Source organism: Propithecus coquereli, unplaced genomic scaffold (assembly GCF_000956105.1).
Source record: "Propithecus coquereli isolate 6110/MARCELLA unplaced genomic scaffold, Pcoq_1.0 Scaffold287, whole genome shotgun sequence".
Taxonomy (NCBI): domain Eukaryota; kingdom Metazoa; phylum Chordata; class Mammalia; order Primates; family Indriidae; genus Propithecus; species Propithecus coquereli.
In genome coordinates this window covers 291,604-303,871 of record NW_012148474.1, presented here as the reverse complement: position 1 = coordinate 303,871, position 12,268 = coordinate 291,604, and the positions used below count along the sequence as shown (strand labels likewise).

At 37.3% G+C, this 12,268-nt stretch overlaps 1 pseudogene; it reads right to left on the bottom strand.

Annotated features, from left to right (window-relative positions):
• Positions 1-10,032: 10,032 nt before the first annotated feature.
• On the bottom strand, positions 10,033-10,890 carry LOC105813694 (annotated as a pseudogene).
• Between the last annotated feature and the right edge of the window lie 1,378 nt (positions 10,891-12,268).

The following is a 12,268-nucleotide window of genomic DNA, read 5'->3' as shown; positions in this document are numbered from 1 at the left end:
TATTTTGATATTCTTTGACTTTGTTAAGATATTATACTTATTTTCCCTTTATGATTCTAAAGACACTTTAAATACAAGCTTTTCTTCAACATTTAACCTAATGCCAAGTTAGAGTCATACCTGTCTGCTCAAATACTATATGAATTTTAAAAAAAGTTTGCCAAATGACAAAAATAGTCAAGAGATTTTCTTTAAATTCCTTCCCTACAACAACATTGCCCCTAAACTTTCATTTTTAATCTGAAATGTATTTATGCACAGCATAACAGAGTCATTATTGTATCTGAAGGCACTCCAATGAACCACTATGTCAACAGAAAAGAAGCCAAACCCTGTAAAATAATTTAAAGAGATTTATTCTGAGCCAAATTTGAGGACCGTGGCCTAGAGCCACTCCCAAGAAGCCTTGAGCAAGTGGACTCACTGTGGCTGGGTTACAGTTTGGTTTTACACATTTCAGGGAGGCAGGAATTACATGTAAAGTCATGCATTAATACATGGAAGGCATACATTTGTTTGGCCCAAAAAGATGGGACATCACAAAGTGAGGGTTAACAGGTTATAGATCAGTTTAAAGCCTCTTTGACTTGTAATTGTTGAAGAAATGAAGCTTTGTCTAAAGGATTGGAATGTTTTAAGTTAAGATAAGGAGGTCTGTTAATCAGAAACAAGCTACTGTCCATAATTTGTTATGTAAATTGAGGACCTGCAGGTTTGTCTTGTATGTAGCCTTAGGCCTGTTAATGAGTTACAAAGGATATCTCCGAGAAGGGAGAGGGGCATGATGAGGCATGTCAGACCTCCCTTTCATGACCAGCAACTCAGTTTTAGGGTATCTCCTTGGCCAATAGGGGGTCCATTCAGTCAGCTGGTGAGGGGGAGACTTAAGATTTTATTTTGGTTCATAGCTACATGGAGGAAATTATTCCACTACTTCTGCTTTATTAATGCATTGTATTAATGTTCCCTGTCATTACAAGTTATATCCTTTCCTAGAATTTATTTGGTCTAAAATACTATTTATTCTCCCTCTGGACGAAATTCAGTGGCTTGCTTTCACACAATGAATGATAGCCATTCATTTCTTTGGTTAGGAGAAGTGGTACTATAGTTAAATGAATCAAAGGCAGGACGAACAGGGAGAGTTACATTTAATAGTAATGCTTCTCTCAAACATAATGTACATAAAAATCTATTAATTTGATAATCAAAGTATGATTGGCTTAGTTTCCATGCCCTGCCATACCTACATATTATATTCCTGCATCTATCTCTTTTCTGGCCCTTCAAACAATTCTGCCTTTAAGGGTAGCATCAATGAGGGTTGGGTAAATAATCTTTTGTTGTTGTTGTTGTCTGTGGTGTTATCTCATTCTGTTTTAATATTGTCTGTTAAAACAAAATTATTCATTGGTACTTGTTAAAGCATCATAAGGGAGACTTTATTTAGGACAACTGCAGTAAGTACAGAGACTACTGCAACAGGGTCTTACAGTGGGAAAGAAAGATTGGGCTTAATTCCAAAGAGAGCAAGGGCAAGTGGGAATTTATAGCCAATGAGTAGAGTAAGATCAGCAAATTGAAAATTACTAAGAGGAAACATCAGGGGTAAGGGAGATTCTAGTTAAACTGATCAAACATGATTCTTGCTGAAGACAGGGCAGAGTGGTCAGACATCATACTGGAAGATGAGAAACGTGATCACATATCAAGGGTAATCAGATATCTAGGGTGGGATGTTCTCACTAAATTGACTTAGCAGAGTTCTTTGCTAAAATTATATTTTACAATTTTGACTCTGTTAAGATATTATACTTATTTATGCTTTATGATTCTAAAAGACACTTTAAATACAAGCTTTTCTTCAACATTTAACCTAATGCCAAGTTAGAGTCATACCTGTCTGCTCAAATACTATTTGAATTTTAAAAAAAGTTTGCCAAATGACAAAAATAGTCAAGAGATTTTCTTTAAATTCCTTCCCTACAACAACATTGCCCCTAAACTTTCAACTTTAATCTGAAGTACACAGATGGACCTAGGAGAAGTTTCAGTGGCCTGGCTAAAGTTTGGCCAAATAAAAAATCTTTGTCAAGTCTTTATATCAAATTTTAATGAACTTTAATGTAATGTAACTGTTAGTAGTTTGGAAAGATTAAAGGAGATAGTGTGGATGCATTTTATTATTTGGGCGGGGGCGGTGGGATTGGGGGGATAACATCCAGAGCTTAACTTAATGCACAAATTTTGTGTATCCATTGTAAGTCCATCTTTAAAATTTAGATTGCAAATAATAGTCCCCAGTAGCATTGAAGGTACAATGCTCCTTATATGTCTGTATGTGTTTTTCCTGACAAAGAGATTATGAGCACAAATCAAAATGTATTTTAAATTTGCTACAAGGAAATGTAACAGAGGAAATGGCCTGGAAAACTTCCCCCACTCTTTTGGGAACTGCAGACTGGCCTGCACCCCTGAGGCATTTTAAGTCTTTTGTTGAAACTCCCAGGTGACACCAGCCTCCCAGATGGGTAAGTGGCAGAGTTCACAGGCTTTGTCTTTGGCTGAGATGAGACAATTAAAATAGCTAACCACAGTAATTGCTTGAAACTGAGAACCTTCCCTTTAAAAGCTCTATATTTCTACCTATGTTCAGGAAATTTGTGATTTTGAGACTAGAAGGTCTACCATATTTCCTCCTTTGTTTGCAAAATAAACTCTCTTTCCTTCCTCTTCAAACTGCTTGTCCTCGTTCTTCTGATTTGGCCTTATGAACAAGTGGTCAAGCTTTCAGTAACAGAAAGAGGTATCAAAACAAGCATATTCAAAGATTTACTCTAGTAGGAAAATTATATAAGAAAAAATAGTTAAACTAGAATTTAAAAATAAAGTCAGTTACAGCGCATTAGATTCTTTGTAAAACTGATTGAAGGTCACTGGGCTCCCCCAGAGGCAGATAGTCAACTCTGTGGGATTCCCAGAAGGGTGTCTTCAGCTCATTAAAGTCTACAAGCATTTTATCTGGAATGTTAACTTCTTCCTAGAAGCAGCTAGTCACAAGAGACCACAAAATTCTGTCCCAGATCAAGGCTGGGGCCAATTGTATTTCTGTATTCCTCCTTTTGATCAAGATAATAATTAAATATTTGCCTTACCAAAATGATCTATTTCATTGCATTTTTATGCTAAGATCATTAGTTTAATTAACGGCTTAGTCAATCATGTTTTACAAATCTTGCATATTATGAAAATTTGAGAATTGGCTTAATTTATATAATGAATATATAATCACAATTGCTAGCAATATTTGTGTATATGATGATTTTATTTGTTTAAATGAGTTTCCTATATTAGGAAATAATTTCAATGATGACCTAATGATAACTATAGCACGTTGTCTATGCATCTGTGCCTTTATATTGTTGTGTTTTTTTAGCTTGTTTTATTTTTACGGGTGCAATGACAGCCACAGAAACCTCTTTGTTTATAGTCAATGAATCTAGGGATTGACATAAATATTGAAAACTACCACAGTCTACAACAACAAGTTAAATTTGTTCAGGATCTTTCATTTAAAAAAAAATCCAGAGCTACACTCTGAGATTATTCTTATGGTCGAAGAAATGTTTGTATTTGTATATTCTGAACTTATCACTTTCTCTGCTTGGAGCTATAAACAAAGACTTGAATGCTCCTCTCCAGATTTCAAATGAAATATCTATAAATATCTCTCTTTTTCTAAATTCTTCAGAGTCTGATAATGTTCCAGTATTCCAGGAAGTGTCATGTTTCTTTGTTTATAAGGCTGAGATCATAACTCACACAGACACACAGGGTCTTCTTGGTACAGAAACACCTTTGCAAATGGAAAATTATGGCCCTCTCCTTAGGCAAACGGGAAGGGCAAAGAGCTCCTTCAGTGTTTGCTGTATAATTGCCCTTAGTTCAAAATAATCCTTATGCTGAAGTTGCATATTTTGGGGTGGCATAATCAGATACTCTTCAATATGCTTGATTAAATATGCACATAGTGAGAACAAACAAAAATTTAACCAAGCAGTCCTTCATAAAATGAAAATTGTAGTTTTACTAAGCATAAACCGTTAAAAAACCAAACCGAAACAAAAATCTACTCTGAATTCCAGTTATTAGAACCACTATGTTTAAATTCCCCTGAGGATCCATTAGCTTGTAGTTAATTCTCCATGTTAGTATTAATATTTCCTATATAATGCTTTCCCTTAAATTGATGGAAATATTGTTCCTGAATTCTAATGAATGAGGTCTTCCTAGGTGGAAAAGCATTTTGGAAAATTTAATTCCTCCATGCCTAAATTTGGATCATCTCACATATACATTTTTATTTCCATACTTTTTGAGAAGCCATCAAGAACAATATAATCAAGGAAGGATGTCTTTTTAAAAGTTTGGTTTAGGTAAGTGAACCCATTGAGTACAGTTCTTAAAGATTTTTTTTCCCAATTGGTGGTTTATAGCTTGCTAAATTAACAGTGAGAAAATAAGAAGAAAAAAATGAGCTTTATTGTAAGCCTACTAGATGATGAAATATTTTCTTAAAATGCAAAAAAATAGCCAAATAAATAAACACAATCATTTTCATCCAGTCCTGTATAATCAGATTTGTCTACCATTTTTGGTTCAGCAGTATGCTTTTATGAAGCCATCTCTTTCTAGTCTAAAATAGACCTAGAAATCACAAGTCTTAATTCCTCAAGAACAGATGCCTGCTCATAGTAGTAATATCTCTCTAAGGAGGTGTATAAACAAAGAGTCTCTCCCTTGACCAAAACTTTAGCCAGTCTCCTCTGAGTCCTCTGCCAAACTAGGCCCAACCCTAGGCTTTCCTCTCTGTTCTTATCAAATCCAGTTTGAGGAAGAATTCTACTAAATCATTTTAGTGAAAATCTCCCAGCCTTTGTATTTGATCACCCTCAATATTTTATCACCCTGGTCTGCTTTCAGCAATAATATCAAGTCAGTTTAACCAGAAATCCCTTATCCTTGATGTTTCCTCATAGCAATTCTCCATCCACTGGCCCTCACTTTGCTCCTTGGTTATAAACCCCTACTTGTTCTTGTTGGACTCAGAGTTGAGTCCAATCTCTCTTCCCCACTGCAAGACCCACTTCAGTAGTCCCTATACCTATGGTCATGGCCCTCCTTGAATAAAGTCTGCCTTACCATCTTTAAGAAAGTTCATGAATAATTTTTGTAATAATAACAATACTTGAGTTCCTAGTATAGTTCCTTACACTGAGTCTCTAAAGTTGTCCTCCTTTGATCCTTCCAGATGATACTATAGCCTATAGCTTTAAACATAAGCCTACAGAAAAAATATGAAGGAAACTTCTTTCTGATAGGAAAATTGAATGGTTTGAGCTAGTTTGTTATAATGACTAAAAGTATCAAATTGAGAAGAATGAAATCCTCAATTGGGGTGTAGTACCTTAGTGAACAGAACTACTTCTAATCATTTAATAAGAATTTAATGATTACTGTGAAGGAATTACTTGGGAGTTTGTATCTTAAATATTCTTCAATAAATTGCATTCATCAATCTTTTTGATGTTCAAATTGTTTCATTTTACCAATTTCTTGCTCAGTGCCTGAATCAGTTTTTCCAAAGAGCCCTGATTTCTTTTAAAGGGGAATGGTATGATATTTAAATAAGTTCACAATCAAGGTACTTAGTGTGCAAATTACTATAGGATTGTTATCGCATTTGGGTCCTATCAAATAGTGCAAAGTAATGCTTTTTAAAGAAAAATCTCCATAATATTATAACAATATTTCCACTTCAAATTTAACATTATAGAATTTTAATTTTGTTTTTTTGGTATTGTAGGGGGGAGAGGAATCTTGCCTTTTCCCCCAAAAGTTTGCTGAAAGATCAACTGAAAATTAAGGCAGATTAATAAGAGAAAGGTTTATTTACCATAGGCATAGAGAGAATCACAGAGTGATTATCCAATATGCCAATGAAGTTCAGATATTTTTATACATGCCTTTTAGAGGGGAGAGGGAAAAATGAGGAGTATAGGTAATTCTATTTAGGGGTGATAAAGGGTTGCTAGGGAGGATGAATGGATGAGGGAAACAGATTGACTTGTAAATTAACCTGAGAGACAGGTATTATGTTTTAAATGATTTGAGCCAGGTCTGGTTGCATTCTTGATCTTCTTTTCTGCAACATATTGAGATACTAGGGAAAGGAAGGGAAGTTAATTGCCTCCTTTGATCTTTTCTTTTTTTTTTTTTTTTTTTTTGAGACAGAGTCTCACTGTGTTGCCCGGACTAGAGTGCTATGGCGTCATCCTAGCTCACAGCAACCTCAAACTCCTGGGCTCAAGCGATCCTCCTGCCTCAGCCTCCCGAGTAGCTGGGACTACAGGCATGCGCCACCATGCCCGGCTAATTTTTTTTATATTTTTAGTTGTCCAATTAATTTCTTTCTATTTTTAGTAGAGACAGGGTCTTGCTCTTGCTCAGGCTGGTTTCAAACTCCTGAGCTCAAACAATCCTCCTGCCTCGGCCTCCCAGAGAGCTAGGATTATAGGCGTGAGCCACCGCGCCCGGCCCCTCCTTTGATCTTTTGATTAGGTCAGTCCAGTTTATGTAGATAGAGGAAAATCTACCTCCAATGCTTTGTTGATCTCAAGGGATCAGCAATCCAAAATATTCTTTATACCAATGAGTCATATTTTGGGGTGAAATTTCCTGAGCTCCTTCACCTGACAAACAATACCTCAAGCCTGAAAATTAAAGTCAACATTGACAGGGATAAATCATGTTCATAATATGCACACTTGATATAATATGAGGTGTTAAAGGGAAAAAAGCCAAACTCTGTAAAGTAATTTTAAAGAGATTCGCTCTGAGCCAAATTTGAGGACCATGACCTGGAGCCACGCCCAAGAAGCCTTGAGCAAGTGGACTCACTGTTGCTGGGTTACAGTTTGGTTTTATACGTTTCAGGGAGACAGGGGTTACAGGTAAAGTCATAAATCAATATGCAGGAGGCATACATAGGTTTGGCCCAAAAAAGGTGGGCCATCTTGAAGGTGGGGCAGGGGAGCTTACAGTTTATAGGTGGATTTAAAGATTGCTTGACTTGTAATTGATTAAAGACATGAAGCTTTGTCTAAAGGCTTGGAATGTTTTAATATAAGGAGCTGTTTATCATAGACAAGCCACAGGACATATATCTGTTGTGTAAATTGAGGACCTGCAGGTTTGTCTTGCATACCCTTAGGCCTGTTAATGGGTTACAAAGGATGTCCCCAAGAAGGGAGGGGGGCATGATGAAGCATGTCTGACCTCCCTCCTCATGGCAGGCAATTTAGTTTTAGTATATTCCTTTGGCCATGAGGGGGTCCATTCAGTCACCCAGTGGGGGGTGAGCCTTAAGATTTTATTTTAGTTCACAGATGACAATAGCACTTTACCTCTGTAGTCTTCCTTACAAAAACCAGTGACCTCAGCCTAATTATGAGAAAATTATCAGACATACCTTAGTTGAGTGGCATTCAATAAAATGGCTGTCAAGCACTCAAAACCGTTGAAGTCCTCAAAAACCAGGAGAGTTTGAGAAATTGTCGTAGCAAAGAGGAACCTAAGGATGCATGACTACTAAATGTAATGTGGTATCCTAGATGGAATTCTGGAAAAGAAAAAAAGACTTTAGGAAAAAAAAAAAAACAACCTGAGGAATGTGAGTGACATATGGACTTTAGTTAATAATAATGTAATAATATTGGTTCATTAATTGTGACAAATGCACATTATGAATGTAAGATTTTAATAAAAGAGGGGACTGAGTTTGGGGTATATGTGAACAGAGAGTCTTATCTTTACAATTTTCTTGTAATTTGAAAACTGCTCTGAAATAAAAAAAATTACTTAAAAACATATGCAGTTTCAAAATAATAATAATAATATTTCTACTAGCAATAAGACCACTGAGTGAAGCTTAAAATTACTTTGTAACTTTATTTATCCACAGAATATATTACACTAAGTACGTATAAGCAAAATATTATGGTCTAAATTCACTTGGAGTAATTCTTTTCACTGTGAGGTTTGTCATTCATTTGATATACAAAATAAGTACATGTGTTTTACTATCTTTTTCATTTTTAGGAATTCATTTTGTATGGACATATGCTTTCAATTTTCTTGGGTATATACATAGGAGTATAATTGCTAGGTCATGTACTATATTAATTTCCCAGGGCTGCCATAACAAGGTATCACAAGACGAGTGTCTTAAAACAATAGAAATTTATTCCCTCACAGTTTTTCTGGAGGTTGAAGTTTGAAATCAAGGTATCAACAGGACTATGCTCTCTCTTACATTTGCACAAAATCCTTCCTTTCCTCTTCCTAGTTTCTGGAGGTGGTTGCCAATCCTTGACATTCCTTGGCTTATTGCTGTATCACTCCAAATTCTGCCCCTGTTGTCACAGGGCATTCTCCCCGTGTGTCTCTGTCTTCACATGGCATTTCTTCTTTTTTATAAGGACACAGTCATATGTCATTATGGCCCACCTTAATAACATCATCATAACTCGATCACATCTAAAAAGAATTTTTTTCCAAATAATGTCACACTTACAGATATTGGGGTTAGGACTTCGAGTATTCTTTTGGGAAACTAAATTCAACCCATAACAAATGGTAACTCAATATGTAACAATTCAAAAAACTGCCAAACTATTTTCCTAAATACCTGAACCATTTTACTATCCTAGCAGCAATGTATGAGGGTCCTAACCTTTCTAAATCTTTTTCAAATACGTTTTATTGTCTGGCCTTTTGATTTTAGCCATCCTAGTGTAATAGAGTAGTCACCCTTCCTCCCATAGATACGAAAGCATAAAATTCAGAGTGGGGAATATGTAACAGAGGGAATGGCCTGGAAGAAAAACGGCAAAAGATGTTTTCTGTCTCTTTAAAACTTCCTCCACTCTTTTGGGGAACTGAGGCCTGCATACCTACCTCATGCAGGTGGTTGGGAGGGGCAGGGAAATGGCTTTTGTTCTTTGTGTTATAGGAGATAGCTCAGCTGAACTATCAGCTCCATCCCAGGCCCTGCACCTGCCCACGGGAGATCTGGGTGGGCATCCCAGGTGGGCAGAGGTCACAGGCTTTGTCTTAGGCAGAGATGGGATGATTGGAATCATTAACTGCAGTTCAATGACAGTAGCCTAGAACTGAGGGACCTTCCATTAAAAACTCTATATTTCTGCTATGTACAGGAATTTGAATTTTGAGACAATAGTCTACCATTTTCTCCCTGTGTCAGCAAAATAATAAACTTTTCTTTCCTCCTCAAACCACTTGTTCTTGTTCTTCCAATGTGGCCTTGAGGACAAGTGCTGAGCTTTCAGTAACACTAGTGAAGGTGAAGAGGTAGCTCATTGTGGGTTTGGTTTTCATTTCCCCGTTGACTAATGATTTACGGCATATTTTCATGTGTTTGTGGTTAGATGTATACCTTCTTAGAAGAAATGTCTATTCAAATCCTTTGCCCAGTTTTTAATTGGGTTATTTGTCTTTCTATTGTTGAGTTGTAAGGGTTACATAAAATTCTGTATACAAGACCCTTATCATGTATACAATCTGCAAACATTTTTTCTCATGCTGTGGGCCATCTTTACGTTTTCTTGATAGTGTCCTTTGAGGCAGAAAAGCTTTTAATTTGGTGAAGCCAAAATTATCTACTTTTTGATCACTTTTGTTTTCAAAGTTATAGCTAAGAAATGATTGCCTAATCCAAGATCATGAATATTTATACCTATGCTCTCTTGTGAGAGATTTATCCATTTAGTTCTTATATGTAAATGTATGAGCCATTTTAGGTTAATGTTTGTTTGCTTTTTATGGTAGAAAGGGAGGTCCGGGACTTTTATTTATACCAATAGTACATGATCCAGCATAAAATCAGTCTCTATTTCCTGTCTTCAGCAACTTCCCAATTTTTCAGGGACCAGGTTATATCAACCGATGTCATCACATGCCATGTATTTGGCATAGGAATTTCTTAATCCACAGGTATGATGTGCCTGCACAGAATTAATACCAGGTTACAATGTACTGCATGTGCTCATTCCCCAGAGTGACTCTGATCTGACCTCTCAGGGGTCCTTCAGAGAGTGTGCTCTGGAAGTTGCCATTAATGAAATTGGGGTCTGTGCCTGTGATCCTGGCCATGGCCTTCAGGTCCTAATAATGCCAGTGGTTCCTTTCTGAATTGTCCTGGGGGACAAAAGGCTTCCTGATTTCTATCAGCCTCGCCATGCCAACTAGGTTCACTTCTCCTTCTATCTGGCCTTTCTTCTGGGTATCAGAATTCATATTCTTCCTAGGGATCAACCCTCTATTTACCAGGATGGTAATTCCCAGGTTAGTGCAGTGGAGGGGAGTGATTACATAGGCCCCACTCTGGGCTAAGGAGGAGATCTGGCCAGCCTCCCAGGCCTCACTGGCAGGGTCCACCATAGTCTGGGGCATCATATACAGTCCTTGGAGTGATCAGAGTGCCCCCTGACCTTTACTGGCCTGTGCTGCAGACTTTTGAGTTCCATTGGGTCTGCTGGCAAAGGGATGGGCTCACCCAGAACTCTAGACACTAACTCTTCAGTTTCAGCTTTCACTTCCTACACTGGAACTGCCAACTTCCAAGCCAGAGGCTGTCACGGGGTTGAAAAGGAGGAACTACTAGCGAAAGGAATCCTCTTCCACTTTTGTGGAAGGTGCTTCTGCTACATTACTGCCACATCTAGGCACAGAGAGTCCCCAAGGATGTTCCTCTGTGCAGCGATGGCTGTGTTGGTTGCACATACCACTCTTTAATTTGGCCTTGATCATATTGTCTTTGGTACATTGCAACAGATTTCCCTCATTTCAAACACTGAGGAGAAGAATTTGAAATGTTGACCTTAGAGTGCTTCAGTCTTCCTTTCTAAAGTGATAGAATTCTTCCTTCCAGATCTCTAAATAGTAAGAAGTGAAGTCATCATTGTGAGGTCAAACAAAAGACATGATTAAATCTTTTTCTTAGACATGAAAGTCTTTTTGAATTAATTTACATAAATACATGCATTTGCTGGGCGGGGATGGTGGCTCACACCTGTAATCCTAGGACTGTGGGAGGCTGAGGCAGAAGGATCAATTAAGCTCAGGAGTTCAGAGACCAGCCTGAACGAAAGTGAGACTCCAGTCTCTACCAGAAATAGAAAAAATTATTCGGGTGTGGTGGCTCACTCCTGCAGTCCCAGCTACTCAGGAGGCTGAGGCAGGAGGATTGTTTGAGCTCAGAAGTTTGAGGTTGCAGTGATCTATGATCACACCATTGCACTCTACCAGAGGTGACAGAGTGAGACTTTGTCTCAAAAAAAAAAAAAAAAAGGGATATGATGAGAACAAAGAATATTCCCTTCATCATTGACTTTGGTCCTTGCCTACATAAAGAATCAGCTTTGGCTTATATTTAAGGGACAAAAACTTTCTGACAAATAAAATATATCTACTTTTTTTCTTCCTTTCCTTCTCTTCCATGTTGGTTGTTGGTGAAGTTTTTTATTTAATCAATTGAGGTAGGATTTTTATTGAAAAAAATCAAAATTTATTTATTTTTTATTTACAAAAAAGGCCTTTAAGATTCAAAAGGAAATACCAGGGTACCAGGGCACTGTGTTTATACTACAACAATAAACTTTTAAAGAAAATGGAGAAATTGGACACCATTCAGTATCTCTGAGAAATTAGTGTAGTCGACTGGATTGGAAGATGGGGAGGGGCAAAGGAGACTTCAGTTGAGAGAATTCAGGGGGTTGGGGAAAAATAGACTATACCTGGAAAGCTGAGAGCCAGGAAGCAGGGATTACTATTGGCAGAACTTCCGAGTAACTTTATTTCCTGTGCTTTAGAGCTGTGGGAGAGCCTAGTCAATGCCTGGATGCAAAGCTAATGCCTACAGGTAATAGAAGGGAACCTGGCAAACAAAGTCCCTCAAGCCACTTCTGAACATACAGACATACCATGTGAGGAAAACTTCTGTAGTTCTTTTTTTTGTTTATTAGTGTTTTTGTTTTATCCTTCTGTTATGTGTGTCTTCCATTAACAGCTACCTTAAGGTTCAATTTGTCTGCTGCCTATGTTATTAGTGAGGTCTTTCTTCAATTCTAGCAGTTTATTTTATTCACGTAGGATACAATGTAGAATACCATTCCCTAGAGTTGTGCGG